The 18,023-nt window shown below is 40.4% G+C and overlaps 1 long non-coding RNA gene across 1 annotated transcript in view; it reads left to right on the forward strand.

Moving 5' to 3' along the window:
- Nucleotides 1-18,023, forward strand: part of LOC311432976 — a 45,019-nt gene that overhangs the window by 19,708 nt on the left and 7,288 nt on the right. Inside the window, exons 2-4 of the long non-coding RNA XR_014690458.1 lie at nucleotides 14,726-15,045; nucleotides 15,412-15,491; nucleotides 16,265-16,417. This is a non-coding gene — a long non-coding RNA (uncharacterized lncRNA). The remainder of the gene's footprint in view (nucleotides 1-14,725; nucleotides 15,046-15,411; nucleotides 15,492-16,264; nucleotides 16,418-18,023) is intronic.

Raw genomic sequence — 18,023 nt, forward strand, 5'->3', positions numbered from 1 at the left:
TCAGACCATATCAAAAATCTTATTAACATTACAGCAGAGGACATCTTCTGCCTATCCTATATTCATAAGACCCCTTTCCCTTTTATAGATAGAAATTGTATTGGCTTGAAATGAAAAGCTTTTGGAAGCTTACAGGTATGTTCTTTTATCCCAGACTATTTACAGGGCTTATATTTACAAAGACCAGTCTGCACTTCCCTGTTTTTTTTTGTTTTTGTTTTTGTTTTTGTTTTTTGTTGTTTTTCTTCCCCGTTTTTCTTTTTTAATGATGTGCACAGTTATGCCCCATTACAGCTTTCTACTACCACCTCACCTGTTTTTCCTTGTCCTCAAAGATGATTGCTAAGGCTTCTGAGATTGCTTGTGAGAATTCTGTAGAAACCCTACGATAAAGTTCCTCAGGCCAAGACAATTACTATCTTTCTTTCATAAGGGAAGGATCCTTTGTTCTCTCTTTTGTTATGTCCTTTTGTTAATAACAGTAACAGGATACTTTACAGGGCACATGTTTGTAGTGAAGACTGAATGCAAAAAGAGCACTAACCATACTAACCATTGTGGTCTTTTCAGCATCATCTGTCAGTCACTTTACCTTCCTGTTAAATAGCAGAGTAACACTTTCCATGCTTATAGTAAACAAAGCTTTTTTTTTTTTTTTTTTTTTTTTTTTTAGCCTCTCTCTTACTATTAATGTAATGGAATAACTTATGGAATGATTCTTGTTACCCTCTGTGTCTCCTGCTCTTTGCTGTCTCCTCATGTGCTTATGTTATTCTTTTATATTTGTCCTTGGCAATATGATTAAATTTCCATCTACTCTGTTCCTCCATCTTATGTCTGACATCAGTGAGCAGCTCATGATATACCTAAATTGGTCTATTATGCACAGTAGCAAAATGAAAGATAAACAGTTTCAGCTCTTGATAATTTTGCCAAAATTACTACCATGCAAGAAGTGTCAGTTTCTGAGAACTTTTAGCATTCATTATTTTGGGAAATTTGACAAGGTGAATGTTAAAGACTTGCTTTTCTCCCCTCATTTTCCCTCTCACTGCAGAACAATAGCAAATGCCTTTGAAAAAGTTCTTTGATAAGTTTTGAAGTAGGGTAACCTGTGGTTTAGTCTACTCTGCTGCAGAGATAGACCCTTGCTAGTGCTCTGTGTCCAAAGAGAGACCAGATGTGCCATTTATACTACATATCTTACTGTCCAATGGTTCCTAATTAAGGCAATGCAAATGACTAACAACAAATGGCTAACACTAATACAATCCAAGAGCTGACTTCAGTTTGCAGTTCAGCTTTAGATCCATATTTGAACTGCCAGTGTGGTAAAATAATTTGTAATAACTACTGTAATGACAATCATCGGCATATCCCACTGAGGTGACCAGAGAAGCTTATTTTAATTCAGCATCTCCTTGTATATGAAAATGAAAGACAAAGATTAATGCACTTCTACTGAGCATATTTGAACATCAGTAGTGAAGGTACATTAACAAGACAACTCTCTAAACCCAGTTAGCTAGAGTAGGTCCCAAGGATGCAGTCTTACCTTGTTCGAGAAATGTCACCTAACATTGTAACATGTGTTACCAGGAAACATACTGTTTGATCATGTCAAAAGCCTTCAAGGAACCAATGCTTAGATAACCTAGAGATAGTTTGCCCGAAGAGTTTTAAAGGGAAATCCAAGGTAAGTTAAGAGAACTCATTTGTACAGTTTGGAATTAATGTGACTCATCACAATCATCTAGGAAAAATTCCTTTAAAATGAGAATAGAAAGAAGAATATGACCTTAGATGACTAATTTCATTAGTTTGACTAATGTTCGTTGAGGATTTTGAAGATTTAAAGCACCATATGAGGCTAAGTATTCTTTTAGACTGCTGCAGGGTTGGATAAATGATCTCACATTTCTCACCTGCCTACACTCCATGTTTCCACCCCCTCTGCTCACAATCTGGGTTTTGCTGCTCTCCCTGGCCTAATGTCTCAGTATGTTCTGACTCCTCCTTCATAGTGCCAAGATGCACTGAGGAACTGGCTTGAAGTAAAGGCAGACACAGATTCGTGTTTACTTTGTACATACATGTATACTCAGACATTACATAATTTCTACGAATTCTTATATATATGTAAAGACACAGTTGTGGGAAAATAGAAATATGTATCAATTTTTAATTTCAGTGCACTTGCCATTGAGCTGGGACCTGTGCTTGGATAGTGTCTTGGAAGATGGTTGGCCCCCAAAGCAAAGGCTGAGGTAGTGCTTTGTGCAGAATGGGAGGTTTGTGGCAGGGGCTTCCTCGCATTCTGTGCATTGCTTGAATGAACAGGAGTGTGCTGTTCTTAGTCAATTCTCATTCCTACAGGAAAAAAAAAAAAAAAAAGTCCTGCAAGGCCCCGTAATTTGGCTAACTACTCAGGCCTAACATCAAATCCTTGGAGACATCATGAAGAGGCCTTCATTCTGCAGCAAACAGATTGGCACTGCAGTGATGATAATTGTAATTATCATGAGCATAATAAATAAATGGCAATGTATTTTGCTAGCTTTAGGGGCTTGAGTAATCTGGCAAACAGCTTGCTGCACTCTGTCACACAATAATGATATTCACTGCCAGCCCAGGAAGTTTACCTAGGGGCTGTGACTCATGTTTGTTTTGAAAGGCATGGCATTAAAGGCCTGTGAATTATGTCTGCTGAGAAGAACACTGATTTAAGTAATTACAAATGCGAAACTAAAACAAATCCACGAGGCAAAAAAATGCTAATTGATCACACTCTTCCACACACTTTAAGTCTTTATTTGTCTTTAAAGAAGTTTTTGCCATAGGGCTAGGTTCCTTGAGACCATTTAATTTCTGTCTGATTACTGGTGCAGTACTGTAAGTCTGCCTGCATATGTGTGTGACCTCCTACCCTTACCTGAGCAGGACGTGTTGCCCCATCACTGCTCTCCCTGCCAGAACACAGTGGGGTAAGGAAGTGCTCAGTCAGCTCAGGGAAAATGAGACGCTGGGTGAAAAAGTCCTGGTCAATGCCAGGAGTGAGTCCTTCAGATTTCTTTTCTTACCACTCATTAAAAAATTGGTTAACGGTCCTCAGGGTTCATATTGGCCCATGAAAGATTCATGAAAGAGCAAATGCACCAGTCCTGGGCATTTGCTAGTGCTGCTCCAGGTACAAAGCCCTGCTGGACTCCCACAATTCACAACTGAGTTGTGGGTCACAGGCCAGGGCAGCCAATGGACCTGCACAAGAACCAGGAAAGAAACTTTATTTTTGTTTTGGAAATGTGTGGAGCATCAATTGAGCTGCACTGGACTGTACAGAAAGAGCCAGCATTGTACTTCCTTTTTATATTCATAATACTGAAGTTATGCTTATAAACATGTGCAGCCATTTCCTACCAACAAAGGGCTGCTATGGAGCTAGCAATTTGCCATCAGAACTACACATCTCTTCCTATAGTGTACCCTCACCCCCACCTCTCCTTCCTTACTGAAGCCTATATCTTTATATTTCCAAAAAACCCACAACAGTGCCATTTTAATTGTGACAACCTTGGTGGTTTTGGTCACAGTCACAAGCCAATTTTCACTGCCTCCTCACCAGCGTAGTTACAGCAACAGCAGTCTTACAGCCTGGCATGAGGGAGTTTCTTCAAAATCGCACAATCTGTGATACAAGAGAGGTTCCATTTGCCACGTCTGATCACTTCTCATCGGCCACAGTGGAGCAGGCATCTGAGGCTCAGACCATTCACTGCTGCAGACCTTTCAAGTGTGTGAATCTTCTGGGCTTACCTGTTCAGCATAAAGTATTTTCTGTACCAAACTCTAATTCTGAAGATATACAGCCTCTTGTCTGTGAAGTTCTAAGGCTTTAAAACGATCAGGAAGAGGAAAATAATCAAGGCACTGGAGCATCTCTCCTGTGAAGAGAGGCTGAGAAAGCTGGGAATGTTCAGCCTGCAGAAGAGGAGGCTCAGGGGGATCTCATCAATGTCCATAAATATGTCCATCAAATGTCCATAAATACCCGAAGGGAGGATGCAGAGAGGACAGAGCCAGGTTCTTTTCAGTTGTGCCCAGCACCAGGACAAGAGGCACTGGGCACAAACTGGAACACAGAGAAACTCTGAATACCAGGAAACAGTGTGGGAAACAGTACTGACACAGGCTGCCCAGATTGCTGTGGAGTCTCCTCCTTGGAGACCTTCAGAAGCTTCCTGGGCATGGCCCTGGGCAGCCTGCTCTGGTAGGCCTGTTGAGCAGGGGTTGGAGCAGATGGGCTCCCTTCCCACCTCACCCGTCCTGTGATCTTGTGAATTATCTGAAGTCTTTTGCAATCGATCATTTTTCTGAGAGTGGATTTTCATGACTGACTCAGACTAATCTAAGTCCAGGTTACTAATAGTCCTGTCCTTATCCCTGTTGCTGGGTGTATGTTTCTAGCCATCTTTAAAGGCCACTAACTCCAATGTTTTTCAGCTTGTTGGGGTCACTGTGTACTGACTTACTGTAGCATCACAGTTGCTCTGATTCTAGGAAGGAGCCACTGTGTAACCCTGGATTTGGGGAAAGTTGAGGCTTGCCATGACTTGCTACTAGGGCAGATAAAATGTTATAGCAGGTAAGCTGATTTCTGGGGGTGCATTGGAAAGATGCTAGGCAGACATTAAACATACATTTTTTCTTGTCTGAGAAGTTATCGATGTACATGTTTTAATTCAAAAAGGTAGTTAGTATAGAGATGGTTTCTCATACTGTTTATCTCACCTGTAGGCAACTTCATCAGCTGCTAGCAAACAAAAGGTCTCCTTTGTGCTCAGAGGACTGCCAGCATTAATGTTCTGCCATTTTTATGCTGTAACAGATGCATGACGAGCACCTAAAATAAGGTGCACAAACTGAAAACACATTTGTGTCACAGATGGCTAGTTAGTCAAATGTTATGAATGGCACCTTAAGAGGAATGCTTTAGAACAGGCTCTGATAACCAAGAGATAAAATACATTTTTTTTCCCCTTTAAAAATTGCTCCCTATAGTGTAGTTTTAGGCCACTGAAAAATTTAATTTCACTTCTGCTTCTGATCCTGCAAACAATTGGGTAGGCGCTTAGCAGCTTTGCTAAAGAGGCCAGAGTGAAGAATAAATTATAGCTTCAATCATTTCTTGTGTGCTGAACTGCAGGTTTCAGTAGCATGCTCCCTGGGGCTGCAGCGGGTGAGTTGTCATGGCAGCATGATGCTCGGTGCACGGGCTCTCTACAGCAGGTTCTCCTCCTTACTCTGTGTTCCTCCACTTCATGCCATGCCATCCAGCATGCCTGGGGTTCAAGTGCTGGGGCTACTAGATGCATGACTTTGCTGGTAAACTGAGAGATTTTTTTTTTTTATCATCAAACCTCATTACCTCTGCCAGCCTACCAGTTTCTCACTTGGGTATTGTTTAGAGTCACTGGCAACCTTTGCTATTGCCAAGCTTTTAGTCAAGATGAGTCAGGCTAAAACAGACATAGAAGAGTAATGTGTAAGACTTGGAAAAATAAGTTAAAAATTGTTTGCATTTGCCTTCTAGCTTCTGAATTATTCACAGCACATTTGTTAGGCACTTCTTTGCAAACTTGGAGGCTAGAAATCACTTGAAAAAAAACAAGGAAGTTGAGGTACTGATATAGTCTCTTGCCTCTAGGACTTCAGACATGAAGGAAAACAACATGGCTAACCAGAAAAAGCTAAAAACTGCTGCAGCTGCTGGGTACCCCACAAGACAGTTGCAGCTCTATATAGTAGTTCTGACATTGTCAGCAGCCTTCTAGCAAGGAAGGCAGCCCTTGGCCAGGGTCACAGCGGCCCCATTTCAGCTGGGTGACCCCATATTCTCCTGGATCTGTCCTATCATTTCTTGAGGCCTGGGGAGGTTTGTTTTTCAAAATTTGCTTCCATTTTTTGTTCATTCTCACAATATACTATAGTTATTTTTCTGTTGTGTTTAGAACAATTAACCTGGTTTCACATCTTCCGCCAGCATTAATTAGAAAATTTCCAGTATTTAGTATGCATGGCCCTTCCATTTGCAGACCTGTCAGAAGGGCTGGCATGAAGATATAGGAATATGTTAGGAACATGATATGTTATCACTGTGTATCACTCATGCTTGATATTTTTATGCATATTGCATTATCTATATAATGCATCCTATTCATACTGTATACCTTTAAAATAACACATTTAAGAAGTTTTAAGGTTGCATATGGTAAGTGTTGCAGTAGCAGTAAGCACTGAAATTTCACAGAGAAATAATGAATCTTCTTTCGTAACCAAGGGATGCTATGTACTTAAAGCATGGCGAATATGAAGTAATATATACTAAAAGCAGTAGTTCAAAAATACATTTCCAGTTTATAGGATGGTAGCTCAATAATAATTCTTTCCACTATCAATGGGATATGTTTTGATTCAAAGTTCCATTACAGAAACTGCCTATTTCTGTCAAAGTCTTGGCTCAGAAGATTCACTGTTGATCCCTGTGAAAAACAGGTGATTGGATTTTACTCTCATTATCCTGCCTATAGTTGTACTGAAGTGTGTTTTAAAAATATGATTCTGGGAAAGGAGAAGGGAGAAAAGATGGAGATTATAACAAGCCCTAAGCATTAGAAATCAGACAGAGTCTCCTTGGGCAGCCAACTAACCAATATCTGCCTCTGATACAGTTGATGTTAACCAGTGTCAGAGCAAAGAGGCCAAACCAGGAGGGCTCTAGTTCTCATTAAATATAGCATTTCCTTCTTGTAAAAGGATTATCAGAGGGAAAAAAGAAAACAACAACAACAAAAGCAAGCAACAACAAAACACAAGAACCCATACGGCATTTGGGTAAATAGAAGTTGGAGTGGAAAGACTGGTTGAAAGTTGGAGTGGTACAGACTGGAGAAGTGGGCAGAAAAGGAAATAAAGATTGGTGTGGGGCAGGGATTTAAGGAGGACAGCTTTTCATAACCTACTTCTGTGAAGAAAAATGCCAATGTTCATAAAGAGAGAAGGAAGACAGATGAAAAATATGATGATTTTTGCTTTGTTGGTGTTGCTTGTTTTTAGCCTTTCTGTATAAAGAAATGGTTGGGTAAGTAAAGCATGGAGGGAAAGACTTCTGTGTAGGGTTTTACAAGATCACTGATACATGAGACACCAAATCTACAGGAGATTTTATCTAAGTGTTGTAGGTATCAGCTAAAATCTATTATGAGATGCAGATCAAGTGCTTGGTAGTTTCATATGCTATGGAAAAGTTTGGGGAGTGTAAGGGCATGTTCCTTTTGGAACAAGTGTTGGTCACTTGAAAGAGTTAAAGGACAATCAGTGCATTTCAATTTTTGAAAGACCTTGAGAAGTAGGGAATTCTTTTTCCTATTACCTCTTTTCTCACCCAGTAGGCAAGAATGAGAGAGTTCTCCTCTTAATTTAAATAATGGCAAAAGCATTAAAAAAAAAATCTGTGTGTATTTAAAAAGATGCAGTGATTCACTTACATTCTAACAGCTTGCTTTCCCCCCAGGAATTAAACAGCAGCTACTAAGGAATAACATTTTAAGTTCTTCAGGATTGGATGACACTCAGTCAAAGGTGTTACAAGAAATGGCTGAGGCTTTGGATGAAAATTCGTACTTGACTTTTAACAAGAAAGTTGCAAACTACTTGAAGAAGATAGTGATATGCTAATTTTTAGAAATTATAATTGGTATAAGCCCAGAAAGTTTAAACAGGTTCATTTGACATTGTTTCCAAGAAAACTCCCAGAAAACCTTTTGCCTCACTGGGGTGGGGCAAAAATTAAACTACAGTTGTGTAATGAAACCAGTCAACATTACTTCCAGGTAGATTAATAATTCTCCAACTTTATAGCTTTTAATGAAGCAAGGAGTTATTGTTGGCAGGATTTGCTCTGATTTCTCTGAGGTTTCTGAATGGCTCCGGCCTGCCCCTTTGATAGAAGAAAAATTAAGTCAGTTACAAAGGGAGCAGTAAGGTGGGTTAAAATCAGCATTGGTAATGGACCATGAGAGCAGTGCAGGTAATGAGGGTGTTAATATAAGGTTTCTCCAGAAATCTGTTCTTGGTTCAGTGCTATTTAGTATGTTCAGAGCTAATCACAATAAACCCCAGGTGATGACAGAAATAAATAAACAGGAAGTGGAAGTTAGCCTGTTAGTGGTACAGGCTCGCCTCAATCTCTTGAGGAGGTGGGTTCATCTGAACAACATGCATTTTACTAATGTGACATGCCAGGGCATCCATCCAGGGACAAAGAAAGGAGGGCTCACTTATCAGACGAAGCAGTGTGTTTCGGAAGCAGCAGATCTGCACAGGAGGCGGAGGCACTAACAGGTAATCAATCAAGCATGAGCTCCAGTGCAGCATCATAGCTAAATAGCAATGAAAAAGGAGGCAGGGGGCAGTACTTCTGATTATTAGCGAGATCACTCTGGGAATACCATCTGTTCGGGTGTCAACACTTTAACAAAAGAGTGGTGACAAGTTAGAGCCGATGAACCATGTGAGGTCTGCAGAATTTACCTTATCAGAGAGCAAGTTGAGGATCTCAAATATTAGTCAAGATAGCAAAAATTGCATTGAAGTATTAGACAGTTTAACCTGTCAAAAGGTGGCTACATAAAACGGCCTGAAATTCCAAAGATACCAAATATTTGCAGCTGTTGTTGACATAAATAACTTTTGCAGGTGCTCAGCACCTCCCGGAGTATTTCTGCTTAGGAGCTTAGCCATGAAATCAGGAATGTGAATTTTATTGACTGATTCTGAATTTCTCTTTTACAATCAGGGAACATGGACAGCAATATTTTTTATTTATATTTTTTTTAAATATTTTTTTTGGTCTTACACCTTGAAGTCAATTCCCTCTCCTAGCCCAGAATTTTCCTCTGTGACTCAGCTAAAGGGAAGGCATCTATCTCCCCAGGCATGTGGCATCCTACAAGCTGTCCTGGCCTTAGATGTGTGCACCTCTACACTCATTAGACAGAATAACTTTGTTTTCTTACAAAGCCAAGCCTCAGTTCCAGTTGAGCAATCTGCTATCTATGCCAATCTTCCAGCCTGATATCACTGACTGTATTGCAGACTTTTCTCCTTACTCTGCCCAGGCTTTCAGTTTTAGTCTGAATATTCCCCTTTTTGGAAAATGATTATTTAGCTAGGCATCACAAGCTAGCTTCTCTGATATAACCTTTGTCAGGGTATTAAGGTATTTTTCTTAATGGTTATATAACAAATACATGTATTTTCTCCTAGCACTAAGCAAACCAGGCAAGAAAAGATACCAAGTTCTTGTGTGTATTAACACAGGAGTTCAGTGCAGCTTTACAATCTTTCCTCCAGATACATTTACCAGTATCTATTCAGGGAGCTGTACGAAAATACTGTGGGTACATTGACATGTTCTCTTGAAATCCTCACACTGTTCTTTGAAGAAAATGCATCACAGAAATATTTCAGGTGTCGTGCTGCCCATGAGTCATGTATAAAGCTCTCGCTCCAGTAACATTTTTCTTCCAAACAGTGTTTTTTTTTTTTTTTTCCTGCAATCTGGGACCCTAAGTGTTTTTCAGAGTTCCTGGTAACAGAGCTTCTGCTCACACAGCACTGTGTCTGGCAGCAGGAGCATGCACCGAGCTCTCCCATGCCGCTGGCACACAGGTGAGCAGCTGCTCCTGCCCCCAGCCTTGGGAAGCCATCTGGGCTCCAAAGCAGGACCTCAGGCAGGCGGGTGAAGGCAGTGGTGGTACTAAGACCATGCACTGCAGCAAAACATACATCCCCTGTTCTGTGGAGGAGGACAATAAGAAAGACAAGCACAAAAGTAGACAGAAGTCTCTTAGTTGCTTTTTCAGTTGGGTGAGAGGTTGCCATACAGGAGGGAATTAAGCCATGTGACGGAGAAGAGGCTGTGGGATATGCCACCCACTGGGGCTGCTGTCACTACAGCGTCAGATATGATGCCCGAAGGTCCTCCCCACTGAGACACACTGAGGAAAACCAACAGAAAGGAAGATTGCTAATGAACTGCTTGAAGGGAATGAAGGGAATTGGTAATGAAAGAGAAGAAATACATGGTGGCAGGGGAAAAGAAGACTTCGCAGATCAAAGATAAAATCTGATCACAGTTTAGATAGTATTTTTTATATATGTATTTTTCTTCATAAATGACTTTTGGGAGGAAACTGCTTGCTTTCATACAGTTTTTCATTTCTTTCAAGAGGTTGTAGGCTTTCCTTAGGACTATACAAGAAAGGAAACTCTTTGCAAAGTCTATCATTTTCAAAACTGAAAGCTTTTCTAGCTTAGCAAAGAGGGAGGGAGAATGTGGAATGTAAACAAAATAGAACAAAACACAACCAACTCTCAGTTGGTTGAGTTTTCAGGTGTCAGATTGTGTCCATAACACCCACAAAACAAACTTTTTTTTCCCTTCCCTGGCAAATAAAACAGAAAATCCTGTTCTCTTCCCTTGCCCTCTCCCAGTTTCCAGTTGTAAACCACTGTGACTATGGGATGGATGTGATGGGCAGCATGAATATGATGAAGGAAGCAATATTGAAGGGGAACTACCCAGAGAAAGGGGCAGGGAGAGCAATGAAGGCAGAGGAAAGCTTATCTTCAGCAGCGACCGCTACTGGGGAGAGAGGAATAGAGCTGTGAAGGAAGGGAGGCAGCAGGGTGGGGGCTGTAGTGTGTGAGGAGTAGAGTAGAGCTTAAACCTGGTCAAAAGGAGGAGGAGTGAGGGCTTGAGATTTGAGTTTGTATCACAGTGAGGGTAGATGCTTCAGTTTTAGGATACTGTTTTGTTTGTTTGTTTTTAAGAGAGATTGACTTGTAAAATTCAAATGTTGTTTTGGGTTAGCTGAGCTTCACAGTGAGATGCTTTTTAAACTTTTTATTGTTGTTTTTGTGAATAAATGCACTTTTCAGAACTGGTGTGTTTAAAACTCATTCAGATATAGTGGTTGCTCGCCAACCCCTCCAGGTAATCCTGCATGCGTATTTATGTCTGGCTGTCTGCTAGCAGCCAACTAACTGTGCTGAACACATTTTGCAGGTGAGGAGAGAGCACCAGGAAAGTACCAGGTAAAGGTGTGTAGTTCAGGCAGTCATTGTGAAGACAGGAGAAACTACTGATTCAGCACTGTAATGTTTAGGTAAATGCTACAACAGCTATTTAAAAGAGAAAAGAGAGACACATTCTTCTGTATGACTCACTAATCACTGTCTGTGCTGTAGAGCCTGGAGTACAAATTCCTTTTGTCATGAAAATGCTTGCTCCTTTGATCCCCACAACATCATTAAACAGTTCTAAAGAGTAAGTAAATCTTTTGGCACACTCTTTGCAAAATAAGCATGTCAGGATTCAGACGCATGTGGGTGTGTTTGTGATGCTGAGGAGATTGATACTGATACAATTTTTAGCAGTGGGTGCAGACTGTGTATTGCGTTGGAAAGAGAGAGAGGCTTTCCACCTCCTTTTCCAAAGCATTTATGTAGAAAATTGAAATGCACAGGGTAGCCATGCAGGATCACTACACAGAGGCTGCCACTGCAAACTGAACACTATTTTGTCCATCAACGTTATGGCTATGCATGTAAACCAGCCTATCGACACATAGTATGTGCCCATCAGCATGCTACCCAAAGTATTTTTGAAGAATGCCCTCTGTGTTCTCATAATTCAGGCAAAATACATAGGTTTTGTTTCTGGAGTGTCAGATGCTGTTGAGGACATCGCCAGCTCTTTCCCATGACCAGACAATGCTGCAGACTGGTGGAGCATAAGCTTCAAATTATGCCCTGTCTTTGTGGGGACCTGGTGCAGGCACAGTGGGTTTTTGCGGGGGTTTCTTCCTTTATCAGAGCCCATGTGCATTTGAGTTTGTGAATCACTGTCTCAGCTGCTTTAACACCTGGCAATGGTGGTCTCTTCTGGCTCTGTGGACATGAGCTGAATGCCTGGGTCGACCGATCTGCAACTGGTAAATTTAGGGCAGGGGGAAATAGTTATCACTAACAATTTCACCAAAGGTTCTGTGATATCTATGTAGTAACTTCACAAGGCTTTAGCTAAAATGGGAAAAGCTTATGAGCTTACTGGAAGACTAATGTAAAGCTAAACCATTCAAAGAAGAACGACTGTTTAGAAGTGTAAGAACAGCGTTCTCATGCCACATAGCGCTCTGTGTTAAATAAGTTTATACCCTTCCAACATACCATCTGGCAGCAAATAGTAGATTGGTTTGCATCCCAGCCTGTGATCTTGCAAGAAAAATTAAATCATATATAATAAAATGCACTTTAAAAAGACAACATTTTCAATAATGTTCAGTGGAACTAATGGACTTAAAAGTGTTTCCAGTTATCTGTCGGAAAATGTTTGGGTAAACAAGTATCTGCTCTCAATTGTGGTGTGCATTGGCATAAAGGGATTTATGTCATACTCAGAAACACTGTTGTTTGTGCACATATGCACCCTCCAAGTGTTCAGAACATCCAAATCTGCATTTGTGTCTGAGCCACTACAGTGGGAGGAATCGGATTATGGGTTTTAAACTGGTGTAGGCTACCCAAAGTGTGTGCGCAAATGGTTGTGTGTTTGGGAGAAAATGGAGCAAGTGTGCTTTTTTAGGAAGTCAGAGGGGTCCATACTGGTTGTAGTGTGATACAGTCTGTGGAAGTTCATGTGCCCAAAGCACCTTAGAATTGCCTTCCCTCTCTGAGCTGAATGCCCCAACATTTTAGGGGAGATTTATTTATGTCTATGTTGGGTAAGGCAATTACTCCAATTTAAAGCATCTTCTTTCTTAGTAATATGGTAATTCAAGGAACACTTTGGGCTAAATTCAAATCCATTTAAAGGATGTAGTAACTATTTGTTTAATTTTTTTCAGCAAATCAGGCAAAAATCTTTTATGTCATTAGATCATGTATCTCTAGGAAAATAAACAAGATAAAATACATACTGATGTAGCTGCCCTTATTAGGTTTAATACAGGGAAATTAGACTGCCCACTGGATGTATAATGAAATGATTAGGTAGAACCTTCTATCTAGCTGTATACACAGGGCTGCAGAGATTTGATTAGGTTATGTGAAAAATAACAACGGAGACTCAGCTTTATAAGGAGGATGGGTTAAAATAATTCACTAAGAAATTGCTGTAATTAAAAACACTCTAACTGGTATCCAGAGTCTGTTTGTCTCCTTTCATTAAGGGTACATTTTCAGGTTTACATTAATATTCTCTGTGCCTTACCTGTGTCTGGGAACTCTTTCATTTGTCACTCCATGTAAATTTAAATTCGAGCCTCCCAATCAGTTTTTTGAATTGCTAGGTTATTGAGTAAGTATATAATTCTTAGCTTAGCCGCTGAACATCTGTTGCCATTTGTGTCCAATATGTAATTACAGCAGGGGGAGCTGGACAATCGGAGATTAAAAAGATGCTGCTTAATCTTACACCACATGTTTCCACTTAAAAAGAATAATACGCTAGAGAAATCCCATTGTAACTCATGGTATATCTGCTTCTCTCCCTGTTCCTGCTCTGTACATAAGATTTCATTTAATTTCTCTCTGAAATCACTGAAGGCCTTGTATTTGGACCTGGGAGTGCATTTACTTAGGCCTCGTGTCGCCTGTGTGTTACAGCATGATCAGAAGGTCTCCATTCCTGTTTTTTTCCCAAATGAAAAATTGTGGTTTTCCTGTCCTCTGTGTGTATACGTGTATTTCTATGGACTAGAAATGGAGCTGAATTTTTATCGAGAGAACCAAACATCTGGGGAAAATGGGCTCTAGCATTAGTAAACTGGGCAGAAAGCTTGGATGTGGCTGCCTCTGGAGGCTGTTATTGTAATCTGCCCTCAAGTTTTGTGGTTAAGGCATCAAATGTATCTATGAAGGAGACCATGATGTGTCTTTCCCTATTCACAAGATTGGACTGCAGAATTTCCAGCAGGACTGTTCAGATGCATGTGCATTTACAAGAGAACAAGAAGTAGCAGCTGTGGTGTGGTGAAGGCAAGTGCTAGGAAAGGGGCAGAAGGCCAGTGGTTGAGCAGTCATCAAGATGGCACAGTATACTTTGTCTTACTGCAAAGCAGTGTTATCAATGTCTTTTCGTAATTACATTTATGCAAATGGGTACATAAAAGCGGATACAACACACTGAGCTTTAAGAAGGGACTGGAAGAGAAGAATTGGATGCTGTATGGAGCAAGAAATGATACTGCAGAGGCAAGCAACATGGCAGTAAAGAGTCACAGTGGTGTTTCACCTAAGTGTGAAAATGTGTGTTGGGCACAACCGCAGAACATTCGTGGACTTTGTCCCACGTATATCCCATTGGAGATGCTGCTGACAGAGTACTATACTTGCTCAGCAAGGCAATATTCTGAGTGTTTTCTGGATACTTGGGCATGAACCAAAATATTCCAACAGCTCATGCAGAGGAGGGAGCTCTGATAGCAGTTCTGTTGGGATATTTAGCTTCTGCTAAGGAAGGAAGCTGAAGAGAGGCTCACTTAATCCATGTGTTGTAAAGGCTTTCTTGTGATCCTTTTTCTTCCTGCATGTTCACCGCGGCAATGTGCTTCTGTCTGTTCAGACCACTGAACTATTTTCCTGCCCATCCCTCTCTCTCCAGGTGTGAACATAGTCTTCACCTCTCTACAGAAGACCTGCACAACCACATTCAACAGCATCTCAACATTTGACAGTCTTCCTAGGGAGTTTCATGGGGCTGAAACTGAAAAAAGACAGTGTACATGGAGTTCAGATTTATGCCTTACTGCTTTAGTGAGGGGCATATCAGGACAGCTACTCCACCTCAGCTAAAAGTTGTCCAACATCCTCTACTCAATGTAAACATCAGACCCTTCAAAAACAGGAACTCGAAGCTCTGACCAGACAGGCATATGCATGTTGAGTAACTTGTTTGAATTGTTTGCTGGTTCCGTTGAGAAGGTATGTGGAATAGCAAGATATAGGCATTGAACTGGAAGATGACAGATAATTTACTTAAGGTGTGGGTGTGTGGATGTGTCTGTCTGCAGTTTTTGTGCTGCTTAACTGCCAGTGGTACTTCAGTATTGTTTTACTACACTTATAAACCTTGCAGCACTTTTGAACCATCCACAGTAAGAGGTAGGAAGGCAAGAGACAGCACTTGCATTACCCACACAGGTCTCCATGCAGTTGGCAAAGCTCATTCTCAGGCAATGTTAAATTTGCATCCACATTTAATACTGAAAACCTTACTTATTTTGCTGTAATATTATTGTTTTCTTGCTTTCCTGGTCACTCACCATTGGACTCCACTTGTCTTTGTAGGTCTATTTTTCCCCAAATCTTCAACCAACCTAAATTCCACCAAATTTTGATTGCCTCAGAAATATTTCAGGAGCTTTTCTGTAAGTTTACATTTTTCAAGTATGCTGTATAATACATTTTTCCGTCTTGTATGATGTCCTTGTAAAATCATGTCAGAAGAAACAATGACACTTAGCACACTGCAATTTAATTATCCATTAAAGTTCTTCAGGAGCCATGTTAGTCTGTGGACCAAAATAACGGTACAGGCATCTTTGCAAAGTTTCACTGGGTTTTGTCAAGGTCTTTAAGGTCCCTTCCAATACAAACCATTCTATGATTCTATGAAGATGTGGTTTTTGGACTAGCATGTTCCACTGCTTTATCTTAGTTATGCTTGAAATCCTTACTGATGAGATTTCTTGGAACACATGAACTCTTCCTTCATGTAAATACACAGTAGCATCCAAAGGAAAAAGTGGTGATTAAAATACATACATGTATTTAAAGAGCAAATGGTGTTACTGTAGCTGGATTGCATTATTTTGGTAATTCTAACTTAAAGAACTCTATTCAGTGGAAAGATCATAAGGAAAAATCAAGTTTGTCCTACTCTACCCATGCATTAAAAATTAAGTTCTAGGTTTCCATCAATATGTCTGCCCGCACTAGGTGCTGACCTGATCTTGATTTATTTAGCATTGTGTAGAGACTTCGTGGCCAAAGCCAGGCTATGACACATACCTTTGCTTTTTTGTGCTGCCCACAACCTTGAGATTGTCCTGTGGGGGGGGTCTGAATGTCACATAGGTGTGCTATTTCTCAAATGTTGCATGCTCTTTCAGCAAGGAAGTATGTTTTATTTTTCTGACAGTATGGACCTGATTTCTTAAACACAGAATGTGTTGTCTGCCCCTCCTCACTGCTTCCTTCGAAAGACACCTTTAGAAAACGATTGCAAATTCTTGCAGAAGGCTTACAGTGACAACACTGAGAAGACTCCAGCTCTACAAGAAAATGATTGATGGTCAGTGGTAAGCACCCGCATATTGCGTCCCTGTTGAAACACATTCATTTGATCTCAGGGGCATTCATTTAATCTAAACTGCGTTTTGCAAACTGGAGTACACTGCTCATGTTATAGTGAAGTAGGTTTTTTTGACAGTGCCCATTTGTGGGGAATAGTATATAACATGGAGTGTGTATTACTGAACCTGTCTTAAAGTAGAAAGATATGGGAGTTTGCTAAAGATGAGATATACTTCCAAAGTCCTGTTCCCTAAAATGCAGGTAAAAATAGCCAAGCTCTTCCTTTACAGATATCACTTAATTTGTTCTCCCTCAGCAAAAGCACTTCAGGGGCTGCAGAAACTGCAACTTGGTTCTCTTTAGAGAGAAGAATTTTATCTCCTGTCTCATTAGCTTGCTTCAAAGTTCATATTTTTTTCCCTGTGCCAGTCAATGTTTGCAAAGCTTCCAGTCTCAGAAACTCCTTAAAACTTGTTTTGCTGAACCATAGCCATGTTAGTGTGCTTTTCCATTGACTCCAATAGGCTCAGCATCAGGCCAATAAAGGCTATTTGTCAGTGTATCCATGAATTATATTGACCTGTATCGTGCCAAATTTCATCAGTGTGTTTGCAGTTCCTAAGCTCTATGGCACAACAAGAATGTTATATAGTTGGCACTGCTTGGAAATTGCACAGCTTTGTAGTGCTAGGCAAATAATAATACTATTTTCTATCTGCTAATGGAAGACATGAAATTCTTTTAACAAATCTATATGCTGCTGTTCTGATGGGGGCATTTGTCTCCCCCCCTCCCACCCAACAAAATGGATTTTCTGACATTTCTGTGACCTCTTAGAGAAAGAATTAGGTGCACCAGTTACCAAGCAACAGAAAGTCAGGCAACACACTTTCAAAGCGCTCTAATTGCCCATAATGGTAAGAGCAGCATCCACATTCACAAAAGCTTCATAGACTTGATACTTATTCTGCTGCAGGAACTCATTTACCTTTTATCATCAGTATGGTGTTAAGCTGTAATCACCAGAAGGAGGAGATACAAGTCTGAAGGGTCTGTGAGACTTGGACCTGCTCTGCATATAGAAGGCCATAAGGAACAATTGTCCTTTTCACGATTCATTTTGTTTATCTAGGATATTTTAAGCACTTAACTCACAAGAGGGAAGGCACATTCATCTCTACAATATTAAAATCTAAGTGAATGTAAAAAAATAACTCACAAAGCATTTCCGAGATTTAAACAAGAAACCAAAGGAAGTCTTTGAAGGACAATGCATTTTGACAATTTATCCTCTAAGGTTTTAAAATGACATGTTTCTTGAGTCACACAATGAAATCTTAATGGAGGGAGGAGAAATATACGGTTGAGTATTAGAAAGATTTACTCTTTTCCCACAGCTTGTACCTGACTGCATGTGAGAAATCAAACTGTTCGACACCTCCTCATATAGCACATCTGGGTCACTGCGTGCCACTCCTTGAAGCTTTTCCTTCAAAGGCTGGAATAGTCTCCATCTACTCCTCACTACCCACTTCTCTCAGGGGCTTTAAGAAATATTTTGCTTCAAGCACCACATGGCTTCTCATGGAAACCACCATTATGAA

This window comes from Aythya ferina (genome assembly GCF_964211825.1).
Source record: "Aythya ferina genome assembly, chromosome: 1".
NCBI classification, from domain to species: Eukaryota; Metazoa; Chordata; class Aves; order Anseriformes; family Anatidae; genus Aythya; species Aythya ferina.